Source organism: Narcine bancroftii, chromosome 7 (assembly GCF_036971445.1).
Source record: "Narcine bancroftii isolate sNarBan1 chromosome 7, sNarBan1.hap1, whole genome shotgun sequence".
Taxonomy (NCBI): Eukaryota; Metazoa; Chordata; class Chondrichthyes; order Torpediniformes; family Narcinidae; genus Narcine; species Narcine bancroftii.
In genome coordinates, this window is record NC_091475.1 from 216,169,010 (window position 1) to 216,187,106 (window position 18,097).

Below are 18,097 nucleotides of genomic sequence, written 5' to 3' on the forward strand. Positions count from 1 at the left end.
GGAGAGTGTGTAGGGGTTAATTGGTAAAAGGCCAATAAATAAGAGGGACAGCGAGTGGCCCAGCAAGTGAGTGGCCCAGTGAAGGAGTGGGACTTCCAGGCTTTGGCTCATCAGGCTTCGGCGAAAGCAGGCGGAGAGAAAGCTAAGATAGTCTTTATTACTACTTCATTGGGGTAAGGGATGAGTGTTAAGGCTGTGTGTTGTCGGGAGTGCCGGATATGGGAGGTCCTGGAGTCTTCCAGACTCCCGGATGTCCATATCTGCACTAGGTGTGTCGAGCTGCAGATTGTCAGGGACCGTGTTAGGGAACTAGAGCTGCAGCTCGATGACCTCAGGCTGGTTAGGGAAACAGAGGTAGTCATAGACAGGAGTTACAGCCAGGTGGTCACGCCAGGGCCACGGGAGGATGAAAGGTGGGTAACTGTTAGGAGAGGGACAAAAGAATTTAAGGTGCCAGAGACGAGCCCTGTGAATGTAACACTCAGCAATAAGTACACCTCTTTGAGCACTGTTGAGGGGGACATCAAGGTTGGGGGGAGTGACAGTGGCTGTGCCTCCGGCACGAGGTCGGCTCCTGTAGCTCAGAAAGGGAGGGAAAGGAAGAGGAGGGCAATAGTGGTAGGGGACTCCATAGTTAAGAGGACAGATAGGGGATTCTGCGGACGCAGCAAGGAGAACCGGATGGTGGTTTGCCTCCCTGGTGCCAGGGTCCGAGATGTTGCTGCTCGTGTCCCGGATATCCTAAAGTGGGAGGGACAGGAGCCAGAGTTCGTGGTACATGTAGGTACCAATGACATAGGGAGAATCAGAGAAGAGGTCCTAAAAAGTGAGTACAGGCAGTTAGGTAGGGAGTTAAAAAGAAGGACCGCAAAGGGGGTAATCTCTGGATTACTCCCTGTGCCACGTGACAGTGAGAATAGAAATAGAATGAGGTGGAGGATTAACACGTGGCTGAAGGGGTGGAGTAAGGGGCAGCGTTTTAAGTTTCTGGATAACTGGGACCTTTTTTGGGGGAGATGTGACCTGTACAGTAAGGACGGGTTACACTTAAATCCCAGGGGGACCAGAATCCCGGCAGAGGTATTTGCTAGGGCTACTCAGGATCCTTTAAACTAGAATGGTTGGGGGAAGGGAACAAAATAGTACAGAGCAGTAAGGAGAGGGTTAGAATGCAAACAAAGAAAGTTTGTAGTAAGTATTTGAATATGGATGGGCAGGTGATAGAGAAGGGAAATGCTCTGGAAGAAGATGAAGGGCAATTGGCAGGAAAAGTAAATAATGTTGTTATTAAAGATGAGGGAAAACAGGGATTAAAAATTGGAAAATCTCTGAAATTCATCTATTTTAATGCCAGGAGTATTGTAAAAAAGGTGGATGAGCTAAAGGTGTGGATTGATACTTGGAAGTATGATGTGGTAGCGATTAGTGAGACATGGTTGCAGGAGGGATGTGATTGGCAGCTGAATATCCCTGGGTTTCGTTGCTTTAGGTGTGATAGAGTCGGAGGGGCAAGAGGAGGTGGGGTTGCATTGCTTGTCAGGGAAAATATTACAGCGGTGCCGAGGAAGGATAGATTAGAGGGCTCATCCACGGAGGCTATTTGGGTGGAACTGAGGAGTAGGAAAGGAGAGGTTACACTTGTAGGGGTGTATTATAGACCACCCGGAGGGGACCGAGACCTAGAGGAGCAAATCTGTAGGTAGATGGTGGATATTTGTGATAAGCACAGGGTTGTAATTATGGGAGATTTTAATTTTCCACATATAGATTGGGAAACACATTCTGTGAAAGGACTGGATGGGTTAGAGTTTGTGAAATGTGTGCAAGATAGTTTTTTACAACAATATGTAGAGGTGCCGACCAGAGAAGGAGCAGTGTTAGATCTACTGTTGGCAAATGGGATGGGTCAAGTGACGGAGGTTAGTGTTGGCGAGCACTTCGGGTCCAGTGATCATAATGCCATCAGCTTCAATGTCATTATGGAAAGAGAGAAGTCAGGGCCAAGGGTTGAGGTTTTTGATTGGGGAAAAGCTAGATTTGAGGAGATGCGAAAGGACTTGCAGGGTGTGCATTGGGACAATTTGTTTTATGGGCAGGATGTAGTAGAGAGATGGAAGTCTTTTAAAGATCAGATTTTGAGAGTGCAAAAGCTTTATGTTCCTGTTAGGTTAAAAGGAGGGGCAAAAGGTTTGAGAGAGCTGTGGTTTTCAAGGAATATTGGAAACTTGGTTCGAAGAAAAAGGGAGGCGTACATTAGATATAAGAAGCATGGAGTTAAGGAGATGTTTGAAAGATACATTGAATGTAAGAGGAATCTTAAGAGAGGAATTAGGAAAGCTAAAAGAAGGTACGAGAAAACTATGGCAAACAGGGTGAAAACTAATCCAAAAGAGTTCTACAAATATGTTAATGGTAAGAGGAAAGGTATAGACAAAATTGGTCCCTTAGAAAATCAGAGCGGAAAACTGTGTGGTATTCACTAAGGAGAAGGATATTGGGAGATGTGAGATAAAAAAAGCAAATTGGGTAAATATGGGGAATATGGAGATTACAAAAGGTGTAGTTTTAAGGCTTTTGAAGAATATAAAGGTGGCTAAGTCTCCGGGACCAGACGGGATCCTCCCCAGGACATTGAGAGAAGTGAAGGAGGAAAGAGCAGAGGCTCTGGCGGTAATTTTCCAAATGTCATTAGATATGGGGATCGTGCCGTAGGATTGGCGCATTGCGCATGTGGTTCCGTTATTTAAAAAGGGTTCAAGGAGGAAGCCTGGCAACTATCGGCCTGTAAGTTTGACGTCTGTGGTAGGTAAATTAATGGAGAAAATTCTTGGAGATAGTACTTATAAACATCTGGATAGACAGGGTCTGATCAGGAGCACTCAACATGGATTTGTGTGAGGAAGGTCATGTTTGACCAATCTGATTGAATTTTTTGAAGAGGTGACTAGGAATGTGGATGAGGGTAGCGCAGTGGATGTTGTCTAAATGGACTTCAGTAAGGCCTTCGATAAGGTACCACATGGAAGGTTAGTTAGGAAGGTGCAGTCTTTGGGTATAAATTTTAAGATAGTCAAATGGATTGAACATTGGCTGAAAGGGAGAGGCCAGAGAGTGGTAGTGGATAATTGTCTGTCAGGTTGGAGGCTGGTGACCAGTGGTGTGCCTCAAGGATCTGTATTGGGCCCATTGTTGTTCGTTATATACATTAATGATCTAGATGATGGGGTGGTGAATTGGATTAGTAAATATGCAGACGATACTAAGATAGGTGGAATTGTGGATAATAAAGAAGGTTTTCAAGGATTGCAGAGGGATTTGGACTGCTTAGAAAAGTGGGCTGAAAAATGGCAGATGGAATTTAATGCTGATAAGTGTGTGGCAGATGGAATTTAATGCTGATAAGTGTGAGGTGCTTCATTTTGGTAAGAAGAATCAGAATAGGACATACGTGGTAAATGGGAGAGCATTGAGGAATACAGAAGAGCAGAAAGATTTAGGAGTAACGGTACATCGTTCCCTGAAGGTAGAAACTCACGTGAATAGGGTGGTGAAGAAGGCTTTTAGTATGCTGGCCTTTATCAATCATTGCATGGAATATAGGAGTTGGGAGGTGATGTTGAGATTGTATCAGACGTTGGTGCGGCCTAATTTGGAGTTCTGTGTGCAGTTCTGGTCGCCTAATTATAGGAAGGATATAAACAGAGTGGAGAGAGTGCAGAGAAGGTTTACCAGAATGTTACCTGGGTTAAAGCATCTAGAGTATAGGGAGAGATTGGACAGATTAGGTCATTATTCTTTGGAGCGTAGAAGGTTGAGATGGGATTTGATAGAAGTATTTAAGATTTTGAAAGGGATAGACAGAGTGGATGTGGATAGACTATTTCCGTTAAGAGGAGGAAAGATTAAAACAAGAGGACATGAGTTAAGAATTAAGGGGCAGAGGTTTAGAGGTAACATGAGGGGGAACTTCTTTACTCAGAGAGTGGTAGCCGTGTGGAATGAGCTTCCAGGAGAAATAGTGGCGGCGGAGTCAATTGTATTATTTAAGAAAAGGTTGGACAGGTATATGGATGAGAAGAAGATGGAGGGTTATGGGCATTGTGCAGGGAGGTGGGACTAAAAAGGGGTGTTTGGTTCGGTGCGGACTAGAAGGGCCTAATGGCCTGTTTCCGTGCTGTAATTGTTATGTTATGTTATAAAAACGGCTTCAAAAGCCAACCAGGTGAGCCTGACCATGATAGGTTAATTATTGGAGGGTAATCAGAGAGTACCTCGAAAAGAATCTGTTCAAATAGCTGGCCTTGATCAACCATAGCATAGAATACAGGAGTCAGGCAGTGAGGTTGAGACTAGACAAGGTATTGGTGAGGCCCTGTTGAGAGTACTGTGTGCAGTTCTGGTCACCAAATGAGAGGAAAGCTATCAACAAAGTCGAGAGGGTGCAGAGAAGATTTACGTCAATGTTACCTGGATATCAGCAACTAGATTACAAAGAAAGATTGAGCAAATGAAGTCTTTATTCTTTGGATTGTAGATGGTTGAGAGGGGATTTGATCGAGGTCTTTAAAATTACTAGGAGGATAGAACGAGTTGATGTGGATAGACTTTTTTCATTGCGGGAGCAGAGATTGAGACAGGAGGTAAAAGTTTGGAAGTAACATGAGGGGGAACTTCTTTACTCAGAATGGTGGCTGAGTGGAGTGAGCTTCCGGGAGAAATTGTGGCGGCAGGGTCCATTTTGTCATTTCAGGGAAAATTGGAGGGGAGGGGAGGGGAAGGCAGAGAGATGGTACGAGAGGAGAGTATTTAGTTCAGTGCAGACAAGAAGGGCCAAATGACCTGTTTCTGTGCTGTAATTGTTATAGGGTTAAAATGTGTGGCAGTAACTTGGAAGTCCGATGCATATTTGCGAATGGGTCGATGGCCACACTGAAATAGGCCGTTGATTCCCACTTGAAATAATGACATCGAATTCACGGAACAAATTTGAATTTCTCTTTTGAAGATTTGGGATGTGTATTTACCAATTGTACGAATTAAGTTTTAATCACCCAACATGAACTCTCTGACTCCTAAAACCAAGAAAAGCAAGATTTTATTTGAGAGTTTTGGTCAATTTTTATAAATGCTATCTAGATGTTTCCTCTCTTTATTGTTTTCTATTGGGCAGCTGTGGGAGGGGTTACTTTTTAAATCACTATGCATTAATTTTATCTTATTTTCAAATAAGAAATTTAAGTTTTTTAATGCATATGTTAAATTAAATGTAAAAATGTTACAAATAAGATAAATGAAGAATTGTTTCAGGAACTGGTGATCTTCCACGAGTGCCGTGAACCCCAGGCAGCAGGAATGTGTGAACGAAACACAAAATGGCCAGAACAACTGAGGAAACACGGGTAAAAGTGCCCAAAAAGGTGCTGATGCCATCTTGATTTTAATGCAGGTGACACCGAGGAATGCGTTGGGGCAGAGATGGTCTATGGATAGCCAATACGGACGCCTTGGGGAACAAAGCCCGCACCACCAGTAGGAATGGATAATGGTGGGTAATGAATAAGCAAATATTAGAGACACCGAGAGAGAGCGACACACACATACCCAGACAGACAGACACACGCACACACACACAGACACAGAGAGACAGATACATAGACACACAGAGAGACACACACAGACAGACAGAGAGAGAGACACTGACAGCGAGAGAGAGACACAGAGACACACACAGACAGACACACACAGACAGACAGAGAGACACACACGCAGACGGAGAGAGCGACACACACACAGAAAGAGACAGAGAGACACACACATGACACAGAGACAGACACACACAGACAGACACACACACACACCCAGAGACAGAGACAAACACACGATACAGAGAGACAGACACACACACAGAGACGCACACACACAGACAGATACACACACACAGACATAGACAGAGAGAGACACACAGAGACACACACAAACAGACAGAGAGAGAGAGAGACAGAGAGAGAGAGAGATAGGGACACACACACACAGAGACACAGACAGAGAGACACAGACAGAGAGACACAGACAGAGAGACACAGACAGAGAGGTACAGACAGAGAGACACAGACAGAGAGACACACACACACAGACAGACTCAGGGACACACACAGATACAGAAACACAGACAGAGAGACACACACACACAGACAGACTCAGGGACACACACAGATACAGAGACACAGACAGAGAGAGAGGCACACTCATACAGACACAGAGAGACACACATTGTGACACAGAGGGAGAGAGAGACACACACACACAGACAGCGACACACAAAGAGACACAGACAGAGACACACAGACACACTCACAGAAGGAGACACAGATAGAGAGAGAGACACAGACAGAGAGAGAGACACCGACAGAGAGAGAGACACAGACAGAGAGAGGGACACAGAGAGAGAGAGACAGAGAGAGAGAGACAGAGAGAGAGAGACAGAGAGAGAGACAGAGAGAGAGACAGAGAGAGAGAGACAGAGAGAGAGACAGAGAGAGAGACAGAGAGAGAGAGACAGAGAGAGAGAGACAGAGAGAGAGAGACAGAGAGAGAGAGACAGAGAGAGAGAGACAGAGAGAGAGACAGAGAGAGAGAGAGACACAGAGAGAGAGAGACACAGAGAGAGAGAGACACAGAGAGAGACAGAGAGAGAGACACAGACAGAGAGACACAGACAGAGAGACACAGACAGAGAGACACAGACAGAGAGACACAGACAGAGAGACACAGACAGCGAGACACAGAGACACAGCGAGACACAGAGACACAGCGAGACACAGAGACACAGCGAGACACAGAGAGACACAGAGACACAGCGAGACACAGAGACACAGCGAGACACACACACACAGCGAGACACACACACAGCGAGACACACACACACAGCGAGACACACACACACAGCGAGACACATCACAGAAACACACAGACCAAGAGACAGACAGAGAGAGAGCCACACACACACACAGACACAGACAGACACACACAGACAGAGAGAGAGACACACACATATGGAGAGAGAGACACGCACACAGAAAGAGACAGAGAGACACACACACAGACAGACACACAGACACCCAGAGACAGAGACAAACGCACGATACAGAGAGACAGACAGACACACACACAGACACACACACACAGACAGATACACACACACAAACATAGACAGGGAGAGACATACAGAGACACATACACACAGAGACACAGACACACAGAGACACAGACACACAGAGACACACACACAGAGACACACACACAGAGACAGACACAGAGACACAGACACAGAGACACAGACACAGACACAGAGACACAGACACAGAGACACAGACACAGAGACACAGACACAGAGACACAGACAGAGAAACACAGACAGAGAAACACAGACAGAGAGACACAGACAGAGAGACAGAGACAGAAAGACACAGACAGAGACACAGACAGAGAGTCACAGACAGAGAGACACAGACACACAGACACAGACACACAGACACAGACACACAGACACAGACACACAGACACAGACGCTCAGACACAGACACACAGACACAGACACACTGAGACACAGACACACAGAGACACAGACACACAGACACAGACACACAGACACAGACACACAGACACAGACACACAGAGACAGACACACAGAGACACAGACACACAGAGACAGAGACACAGACACAGAGACACAGACACAGAGACACAGAAACAGAGACACAGAAACAGAGACACAGAAACAGAGACACAGACACAGAGACACAGACACAGACACAGAGACACAGACACAGAGACACAGACACAGAGACATAGAGACACAGACACAGAGACACAGACACAGAGACACAGACACAGAGACACAGACACAGACACAGAGACACAGCCACAGAGACAGACACACAGATACAGAGACACAGACAGAGAGAGAGGCACACTCATACAGACACAGAGAGACACACATTGTGACAGAGTGAGAGAGAGAGACACAGACAGCGACACACAAGGTGACACAGAGACACACACACAGGAGATACACACAGAGAGACAGAGAGAGAGAGAGAGACAGAGAGACACAGACAGAGAGAGACACAGACAGAGAGAGAGACACAGACAGAGAGAGAGACACAGTCAGAGAGAGACACAGTCAGAGAGAGAGACAGACAGAGAGAGAGAGACAGACAGAGAGAGAGACACAGACAGAGAGAGAGACACAGACAGAGAGAGAGACACAGACAGAGAGAGAGACACAGACAGAGAGAGAGACACAGACAGAGAGAGAGACAGACAGAGAGAGAGACAGACAGAGAGAGAGACAGACACCGACACAGAGAGACAGACACCGACACAGAGAGACAGACACCGACACAGAGAGACACACACCGTCACAGAGACACACACAGACCGAGAGACAGAGAGAGAGAGACACAAACAGAGAGAGAGAGAGACACACACAGACACAGAGAGACACACACAGACACAGAGACACACACAGACACAGAGAGAAACACACAGACGTAGAGACACACTCACACAGACAGACAGAGAGAGACCCCTTGGTTGTGCTCTTCACCTTCGCACTTAACTCCCTCATCTCTCCTGGCAGGGTCTCATCACCTTTCCTACCTGTGGACCATGACATCTGTCTGCTCATCCTCCTTCCTGAGAATGGTGTGAACTCTACCCTAGAAACCCCACAGCAAAGAAAAGAGACCCTTCGGCTCGTCTCGTCCATGGTGAAATATCATTCTGCCAGTCTCATCGACCTGCACCCAGTCGCTAACCCTCCTGACTTCCCACATCCATGCATCTCTGTAATTGATTCTTAAAACGTAAGAGTTTGAATGTTAAATGGCAGACCATTGAGGAGTGTTGTCAAACAAAGGGATTGAGGAACTGTGGTACAGAACTGCCCGAAAGTGGAGTCGCATGTAGAGATGGGGGGGTGGGGTGAAGAAAGCTTCTGGTATTTGGCCTTCAGAAATGAGAGGATTGAGTGCAGGAGGTGGGAAGCCACGAGGAAGTTGGACAAGGCATGGGTGAGGCCATCTTGGGAACATTGTGTGCCGTTTGGGTGGCCGGAGGAGAGGAAGGATAGGAATGAGACAGCGCGTCGAGGAGAGGGACAAGAAGGTGGTCTGGCTTTCGGGGTTTGAGTTCCAGGGGAAGGTTGGACAGGCTGGGACTTTATTCCCTGGACCGTAGAAGATTGAGGAAGATTTCAAAATTGTGAGAGGGTTACGGATCGTGTTCATGGGGACAGGCTGTTTCCAAGGAGAGTGGGAGAGATTCAAAGAGGAGGACATGGATTGAGATTGAAGGGGGATTTTTTTTTCCCTCAGTGGGGGGTGGGGGCATGGAATGAGCTTTGGGCCAATGTGGTGGAGGTGGGATGGACTGGAATCTTGGGGAGAATGTGGGGCAGGTCCTGGTGTGGAAATGTGCAGCCTGAAGGGGAGATGGACTGGAGGCCCGAGGCAACTCTCGGACCCTTCCCCAGTGGGACGAGGTTCTCAGGACAGAGGGGGCTCCAAAGGGCTGGACCTCGAGCCCTGGGGCTCCATCCAGGGGCTAGGGGTGGCGGAGAAGCGATCCCGAGGAGGGGTGGCCCAAGCTCTCGCAAGAGCGACCCCTGGGGGCCGCCATGTTGTTGATCTTTCCCGCCTTTGGAGGAGTTGGTCGCGAGCGGGAGGGGGAGAGAGGTTCGTGTCGGTGCTTCACGGGCGCGAATCGGGGCTTTTGGGAGCGAGACCAGGGAGGACGGAATTTCCACGTGTCGCCCTTTGGGTCTGGGGCGGCCGGAGCTCGGAGGGGAACGGGCGGGGAGATGGTTGTGAGGTGGGGCCGGGGAAACGTGAGGGAGTTTGGGTCGGGGCCCGCGAGGCTGTGGGGGGGAGGGGGACCCACGAGGCTGAGGGGGGTCAGGGCCCGTGAGGCTGAGGGGGGTCGGGTCCCGCGACGCTGAGGGGGGGACCCATGAGGCTGAGGGGGGGGACCCGCGAGGCTGAGGGGGGTCAGGGCCCGCGAGGCTGAGGGGGGACAGGGACCCAGAAAGGTGAAGGGGCCTCATGGACCGGTGAGGATGAGGAGGGAGGGGGAACCAGAAGGGTGAGGGGGAACCAGAAGGGTGAGGGGGAACCAGAAGGGTGAGGGGGAACCAGAAGGGTGAGGGGGAACCAGAAGGGTGAGGGGGAACCAGAAGGGTGAGGGGGAACCAGAAGGGTGAGGGGGAACCAGAAGGGTGAGGGGGAACCAGAAGGGTGAGGGGGAACCAGAAGGGTGAGGGGGAACCAGAAGGGTGAGGGGGAACCAGAAGGGTGAGGGGGAACCAGAAGGGTGAGGGGGGGTTGGGGACCTGTGAGGCTGAGAGGGGGGTCGGCGATCCTCGAGGCTGAGGGGGTTGTCGGGAACCAGAAGAGTGAGGGGGAGCGGAGACACGTGAGGCTGAGTGGTGAGGAGGGAGGGGGTCCAGAAGGGTGAGGGGGACCTGAGAGCCTGAGGCAGTCCTATGAAGCTCAGGGGGTTGAGGACCCAGAATGGTGAGGGGGTTTGGGAACTGCGATGGTGTGGAGGACCAGTGAGGGTGAGGGGTTCGGGGACCCTTGGATGGGAATGAGCGGGAAGTTTGTGATCGATGTGAGGGGGCTGGGGATGGGGACCTGCAAGTGGGACAGGTGGTCGGGGCCAATAATAGAAAGCTTCCACTTTTCCACAGGACTCTCTGTTCCTCAAGTAGATGCGGCAGTGATGTTCCCCCCACCCCATCCAGTGCCAGGATTCCAGGCATGGTGTTCGATGAGGGTTCAGGGATGCTATGAGGGCGGTCGACAGTCTGACCCGTTTGGGGACCTCTGACCTCAACCATCAAGTGTTACTAAAAGGAATGGATGAAGTTCTGGCAGAGGATGAGGTTTGTCTTCATTTTGGTGAGGCATTTGATAGGCTCCACAGACTCAGTCATAAGGCTTGGGATCTATGGATGTGTGGATTCAGAAATGGCTTAACTGCAGAAAGCATTTGGATATGGGCATGGATGGGAGGGGTATGACGGGATATGAAATGGGTGCTGGTCAGTGGGTTGAGAAAATCAGTTCACCACAGACTGGAAGGTTTCTGTGCTGGAATGAGACGTCATTAACAATGACACCGACAGCCCAATCCTCTTTCTGCAAGTTCCGCTGCAGACATTGGAAGACGGTCCTGTTTAAAATAATCCGAATACCCCTGGGCGTGGACCCACTGAAACCACAGTTTAGTTCCTCCACCTCAGATGGTGAAATCTACAGATTTTCCTTTAAAATATTGTTTACATTGTAAAACAATTTGAAAAGTGCATTAACATATATCATAATGTTCAATTCAAAAGGAAAAAAAATGAAAAAATCTTAATTCAAAGCCCTAGCACTAAGCAAGGTTCAAAGCAAACACACAGGAATAAAGTGCCAACATGCTGGAGATGGATTTATCAGTGGCTAAGGACCAGATTTGTTCTCGTCTCTAGCCGTGAACACACGAGGATGAGAGCAGTGTTTGAGGTGCTCCAGGCTCCGTGTTACAACGTGTAACCAGCCAGAAAGAATTCCGATCCATATCTCCACGTTTTTATTCCTGGGGCTGATGGCAAGGTTCAGACTGAAATAGCAGAGGATGAGAATCCAGGCAAAAGGACAGAAGCCCAGAGCAAAGCAACAATTGGAGCACAAGGAGCCTCAAGACTCACACCCCCAGGTTCAGGAACAGCTGCTCCCCCTCCACCTTCAGACTCCTCAACAACAAACTCAATCAGGAACTCATTTCAGGACTCTTGCAGCACTTTATTGATTTTCTTTGTTTTCAATTCTTTTATCTTTCCAGGTTTCCACTGAACTGTTTATTTTTGCACGACCCATTCGTGGTAATTCGGCCGTGTCCTCAGGAAAAAGGGAATCTCAGGGTTGGATGTAATGTCGTGTATGTTCTCCGCCAATCAATGGGAAATCTCCAAATCTTCAATCTTGGTGCAAGAGCCCACGAGGTGCAAAGCAACCATCTCCTGTCCAAGCTGCAGATTGCAAGGGCTGTAAAGTGCTGCCACCGCCTGTTCACACCGAGTACTGCATGCATGAAGCGAGGGAAAGAGAGAGAGAGATCTAGGTATAATACCACCACCTGGTGTCCGGACTCGCGAACTACAGGATACATGATTTTTATTTTTCATGGGAGTGTTGGAGAATGAGAGGAGACTTGATTAAGGTTAACAAAATAGAGCAAGATGGATAATATGGAGCTCCAATGAACAGGGAGGTCTCACCTGTGAAGGAGCAAGTGTGAGATCTCCCAGTTCATTCTTGCTCGGGCAGTGGTGGCCAATTGCAAGACAGCTCCAATTAGGGGAAGAGAATATGCTGTTTCAGGTCATGGGTTTGAAACGGTTTCCCCAGTTGTGCCATTCAGACTCAAGAGAGCAGATGCTTGCAGACAGGAAGGAAACCTAGTTTTATTGTGGAGAATTGCTTGTTTTTCGGGGTGAAGGCTGTTTGTGGTCTGAGATTCCTAAATACTTTACAATGGAAGCAGCAATTTTCCTTGGCCCTGATTGCTACATAGCGGGTAAAATGTCTCAAATCCATCACTCAGCCAGTACTTTTGGTCATTGATTTGGAGAGAGAGTGATGGCTTGGCAATATTTATAGCATGGTGAATCCAAAACTCTCAAAGTGACAGTGTGGAAGGAGTTTGTCTGTTCTTTGTGTTTTCTGCCACCCTTAAGAACATAAAAAGTGTCCGTGAATTGTGGTATTGGTGAGACACAAGCTTGTTTTGCCCTCTTTTTGTTCTGTATGTCTATAAAGTTTCAGTTTAGGGATAAAATGTCCAGACACTATTCTGTTCAAAAGTCTAGTAACCAAATCAGATTCTCCCGAGTTCTTGTCATGGATATTCCTCATGAAGCCTGTTTTGCAGCAGTCGTGTTGCATTAGAGGGGCACATACAATTTTCAAAAATAATGAGTTTGAAACCAGAAAAAGATCAGGTCGTGCCCAAAGGTTCATCTGTGCTGTTGAATTGAATTGATGCCCCCAGGACCAGAATGTGCACTTCCACCCGATGGTCTTGAGCTTCCCAAATCGCCAATGAACTTACGGCCCCCTTGAGCTGTGGAGTGTGGGAGGAAATCCACACAGACACCAAGAGGATGTAGAAACTTCTTGCAGTCAGTGCTGACTTGATCCTGGGGTGACTCGTGCTGGAGAGGTGGGACTACTGTCCTGCCTTCACCTTGTGATGGCTGATTTTTGTCTGTTGGTGGATGGAGGTCTGACATGATATTCCCTTGGCCTTGAGGGAAAGAAGAGTAGACATTGCAAGGGCTCTGACAGGAATATTTAAAACCTGTTTATCCACGGGTGAGGTGCCAGAGGAATGGATGTAATCTAATGTTCCTTTGTTTAAAAACAGCTTCAAAAGCCAAGCAGGTGAGCCTGACTGTGATAGGTTAATTATTGGAGGGTAATCAGAGAGTACCTCGAAAAGAATCTGTTCAAATAGCTGGCCTTGATCAACCATCGCATAGAATACAGGAGTCGGGCAGTGAGGTTGAGACTAGACAAGGTATTGGTGAGGCCCTTTGAGAGTACTGTGTGCAGTTCTGGTCACCAAATGAGAGGAAAGCTATCAACAAAGTAGAGAGGGTGCAGAGAAGATTTACGTCAATGTTACCTGGATATCAGCAACTGGATTACAAAGAAAGATTGAGCAAATGAAGTCTTTATTCTTTGGATTGTAGATGGTTGAGAGGGGATTTGATCGAGGTCTTTAAAATTACTAGGAGGATAGAACGAATTGATGTGGATAGACTTTTTTCATTGCAGGAAGCAGAGATTGAAACAGGAGGTATTGAGTTAAGAGGCAAAAGTTTGTAATTAACATGAGGGGGAACTTCTTTACCCAGAATGGTGGCTGAGTGGAGTGAGCTTCCGGGAGAAATAGTGGCGGCTGGGTCCATTTTGTCATTTCAGGGAAAATTGGAGGGGAGGGGAATGCAGATGGGTGGTATGAGAGGAGAGTATTTAGTTCAGTGCGGACAAGAATGGCCAAATGACCTGTTTCTGTGCTGTAATTGTTATAGGGGTAAAATATGTGGCAGTAACTTGGAAGTCCGATGCGTATTTGGGAATGGGTCGATGGCCACACTGAAATAGGCCATTGTATCCCACTTGAAATAATTACATCGAATTCACGGAACAGATTTGAATTTCATAACATAACATAACAATTACAGCACCGAAACAGGCCATTAGACACTTCTAGTCTGCACTGAACCAAACACCCCTCTCTAGTCCCACCTCCCTGCACAATGCCCATAACCCTCCATCTTCTTCTCATCCAAATACCTGTCCAACCTTTTCTTAAATAATACAATTGACTCCGCCGCCACTATTTCTCCTGGAAGCTCATTCCACACGGCTACCACTCTCTGAGTAAAGAAGTTCCCCCTCATGTTACCTCTAAACCTCTGCCCCTTAATTCTTAACTCATGTCCTCTTGTTTTAATCTTTCCTCCTCTTAACGGAAATAGTCTATCCACATCCACTCTGTCTATCCCTTTCATAATCTTAAATACTTCTATCAAATCCCCTCTCAACCTTCTACGCTCCAAAGAATAAAGACCTAATCTGTCCAATCTCTCCCTATACTCTAGATGCTTTAACCCAGGTAACATTCTGGTCAACCTTCTCTGCACTCTCTCCACTCTGTTTATATCCTTCCTATAATTAGGCGACCAGAACTGCACACAGAACTCCAAATTAGGCCGCACCAACGTCTTATCCAATCTCAACATCACCTCCCAACTCCTATATTCCATGCAATGATTGATAAAGGCCAGCATACTAAAAGCCTTCTTCACCACCCTATTCACGTGAGTTTCTACCTTCAGGGAACGATGTACCGTTACTCCTAAATCTTTCTGCTCTTCTGTATTCCTCAATGCTCTCCCATTTACCACGTATGTCCTGTTCTGATTCTTCTTACCAAAATGAAGCACCTCACACTTATCAGCATTAAATTCCATCTGCCATTTTTCAGCCCACTTTTCTAAGCAGCCCAAATCCCTCTGCAATCCTTGAAAACCTTCTTCATTATCCACTATTCCACCTATCTTAGTATCGTCTGCATATTTACTAATCCAATTTGTCAGAAATAAAACTTCTCACACATGAGTCTCTTTAAAACTGATGACACGACAAGCTTTTTACAAGTCTGCAGAGTTGGACTCAACTGGTTTCTCACCAGTTAAGCCCCGATACATACAGTGCATTGATTTTTATACCCTTATTATTTGCCCTTCCCCTTCTTATTAATACTGTTTTAATTGGTTAGTATTACAAAAGCATTTTAAGTATAACTGCATTTTTAATTATCACGTTCGTTACGTACGCTGTGAACTCTACATACACTAAATTCTGTTTCTCACCCTTCTTATCAATCCTTTGTCTCCTGTATGTCTCTCACTATGACCATGAAAAGATAGGTTTAAAAAAACATATTCAGCAGATCCTTTTGTCCTTGACTGCTAGTAAACTCTCTGTCCGTTCTGGCTTCCCTGTTTATGATTAATCATCACATTTTAACTTAAGTCTTTTTAACCTAAATTCTCTATATAACACAATTCACCACCCCATCATCTAGATCATTAATGTATATAACGAACAACAATGGGCCCAATACAGATCCTTGAGGCACACCACTGGTCACCGGCCTCCAACCTGACAGACAATTATCCACTACCACTCTCTGGCCTCTCCCTTTCAGCCAATGTTCAATCCATTTGACTATCTCAAAATTTATACCCAAAGACTGCACCTTCCTAACTAACCTTCCATGTGGTACCTTATCGAAGGCCTTACTGAAGTCTATATGGACAACATCCACTGCGCTACCCTCATCCACATTCCTAGTCACCTCTTCAAAAAATTCAATCAGATTGGTCAAACATGGCCTTCCTCCCACAAATCCATGTTGAGTGCTCCTGATCTTTTGAAGATTTGGGATGTGTATTTACTAATTGTAGGAATTAAGTTTTAATAACCCAACACGAACTTTCTGACTCCTAAAACCAAGAAAAGCAAGATTTTATTTGAGAGTTTTGGTCAATTTTTATAAATACTATCTAGATGTTTTCTCTCTTTATTTTTTTCTATTGGGCAGCTGTGGGAGGGGTTACTTTTTAAATCACTATGTATTAATTTTATCTTATTTTCAAAGAAGAAATTTAAGTTTTTTAATGCATATGTTAAATTAAATGTAAAAATGTTACAAATAAGATAAATGATGAATTGTTTCAGGAACTGGTGATCTTCCACGAGTGCCGTTAACCCCAGGCAGCAGGAATGTGTGAACGAAACACAAAACTGGCCAGAACAACTGAGGAAACACGGGTAAAAGTGCCCAAAAAGGTGCTGATGCCATCTTGATTTTAATGTAGGTGACACCGAGGAATGCATTGGGGAAGAGATGGTCTATGGACAGCCAATACGGACGCCTTGGGGAACAAAGCCCGCACCACCAGTAGGGATGGATAATGGTGGGTAATGAATAAGCAAATATTAGAGACAGCGAGAGAGAGACACACACATACCCAGACAGACACACACACAGACACAGAGAGACAGATATACACACACACACACAGACACACACGCACACAGAGACACACAGAGAGACACACACAGAAACACACACAGACAGAGGGAGACACTGACAGCGAGAGAGAGACACAGATAGAGGCACACACAGACACACACAGACAGATAGACACACACAGACAGAGACAGAGAGACACACATAGAGACAGAGAGAGATACACACATGACAGAGAGACAGACACACACACACAGACAGACACACAGACAGACAGACACAGAGAGACACACATAGAGACAGAGACAAACACAGAGACACGCAGATACAGAGACACACACAGATACACAGACAGAGAGAGACACACACACATACAGACACAGAGACACTCATTGAGACACAGAGGGAGAGACAGAGAGAGAGACACACACAGACAGCGACACACACAAACAGACAGAGAGAGACACCGAGAGAGAGACACACACATACCCAGACAGACAAACACACACACAGACACAGACACAGAGAGACAGATACACAGACACACACACACATACAGAAACACACACAGACAGAGACAGAGAGAGACACACTGACAGCGAGAGAGACAGAGAGAGACACACACAGAGACACACACAGAGACACACACACACACACAGACACACACACTGAGACACACACACCGAGACACACACACAGATAGAGACACACAGACAGACACACACAGACAGAGAGACACACAGAGAGTGACACAAAGAGAGAGAGACACAGAGACACAGGCAGAGAGAGAGACACACAGACAGGGAGACACAGACAGGGAGACACAGACAGGGAAACACAGACAGAGAGACACAGATAGACACAGAGAGACACACAGACATAGAGAGTCACACACAGTCGTAGTGACACACACACACAGACAGACAGACAGAGACCCCTTGGTTGTGCCCTTCACCTTCGCACTTAACTCCCTCATCTCTCCTGGCAGGGTCTCATCACCTTTCCTACCCGTGGACCATGACATCTGTCTGCTCATCCTCCTTCCTGAGAATGGTGTGAACTCTACCGAGAAACCCCACAGCAAAGAAAAGAGACCCTTCGGCCCTTCTCGTCCATGGTGAAATATCATTTTGCCAGTCTCATCGACCTGCACCCAGTCCCTAACCCTCCTGACTTCCCACATCCATGGATCTCTGCAATTGATTCTTAAAACGTAAGAGTTTGAATGTTAAATGGCAGACCATTGAGGAGTGTTGTCAAACAAAGGGATTGAGGAACTGTGGTACAGACCTGCCCGAAAGTGGAGTCCCATGTAGAGATGGGGGGGGGGGGTTGGGGTTGGGGGGGGGGTGAAGAATGCTTCTGGTATTTTGACCTTCAGAAATGAGAGGATTGAGTGTAGGAGGTGGGAGGCCACGAGGAAGTTGGACGAGGCATGGGC

The 18,097-nt window shown here is 46.9% G+C and overlaps 1 long non-coding RNA gene across 1 annotated transcript in view; it reads left to right on the top strand.

Annotated features, from left to right (window-relative positions):
- LOC138740170 (uncharacterized) overlaps positions 1 to 16,596 on the top strand; it is a 53,638-nt gene extending 37,042 nt beyond the window's left edge. Inside the window, exon 3 of the long non-coding RNA XR_011342716.1 lies at positions 16,502 to 16,596. This is a non-coding gene — a long non-coding RNA (uncharacterized lncRNA). The remainder of the gene's footprint in view (positions 1 to 16,501) is intronic.
- The last annotated feature ends 1,501 nt before the right edge of the window (positions 16,597 to 18,097 follow it).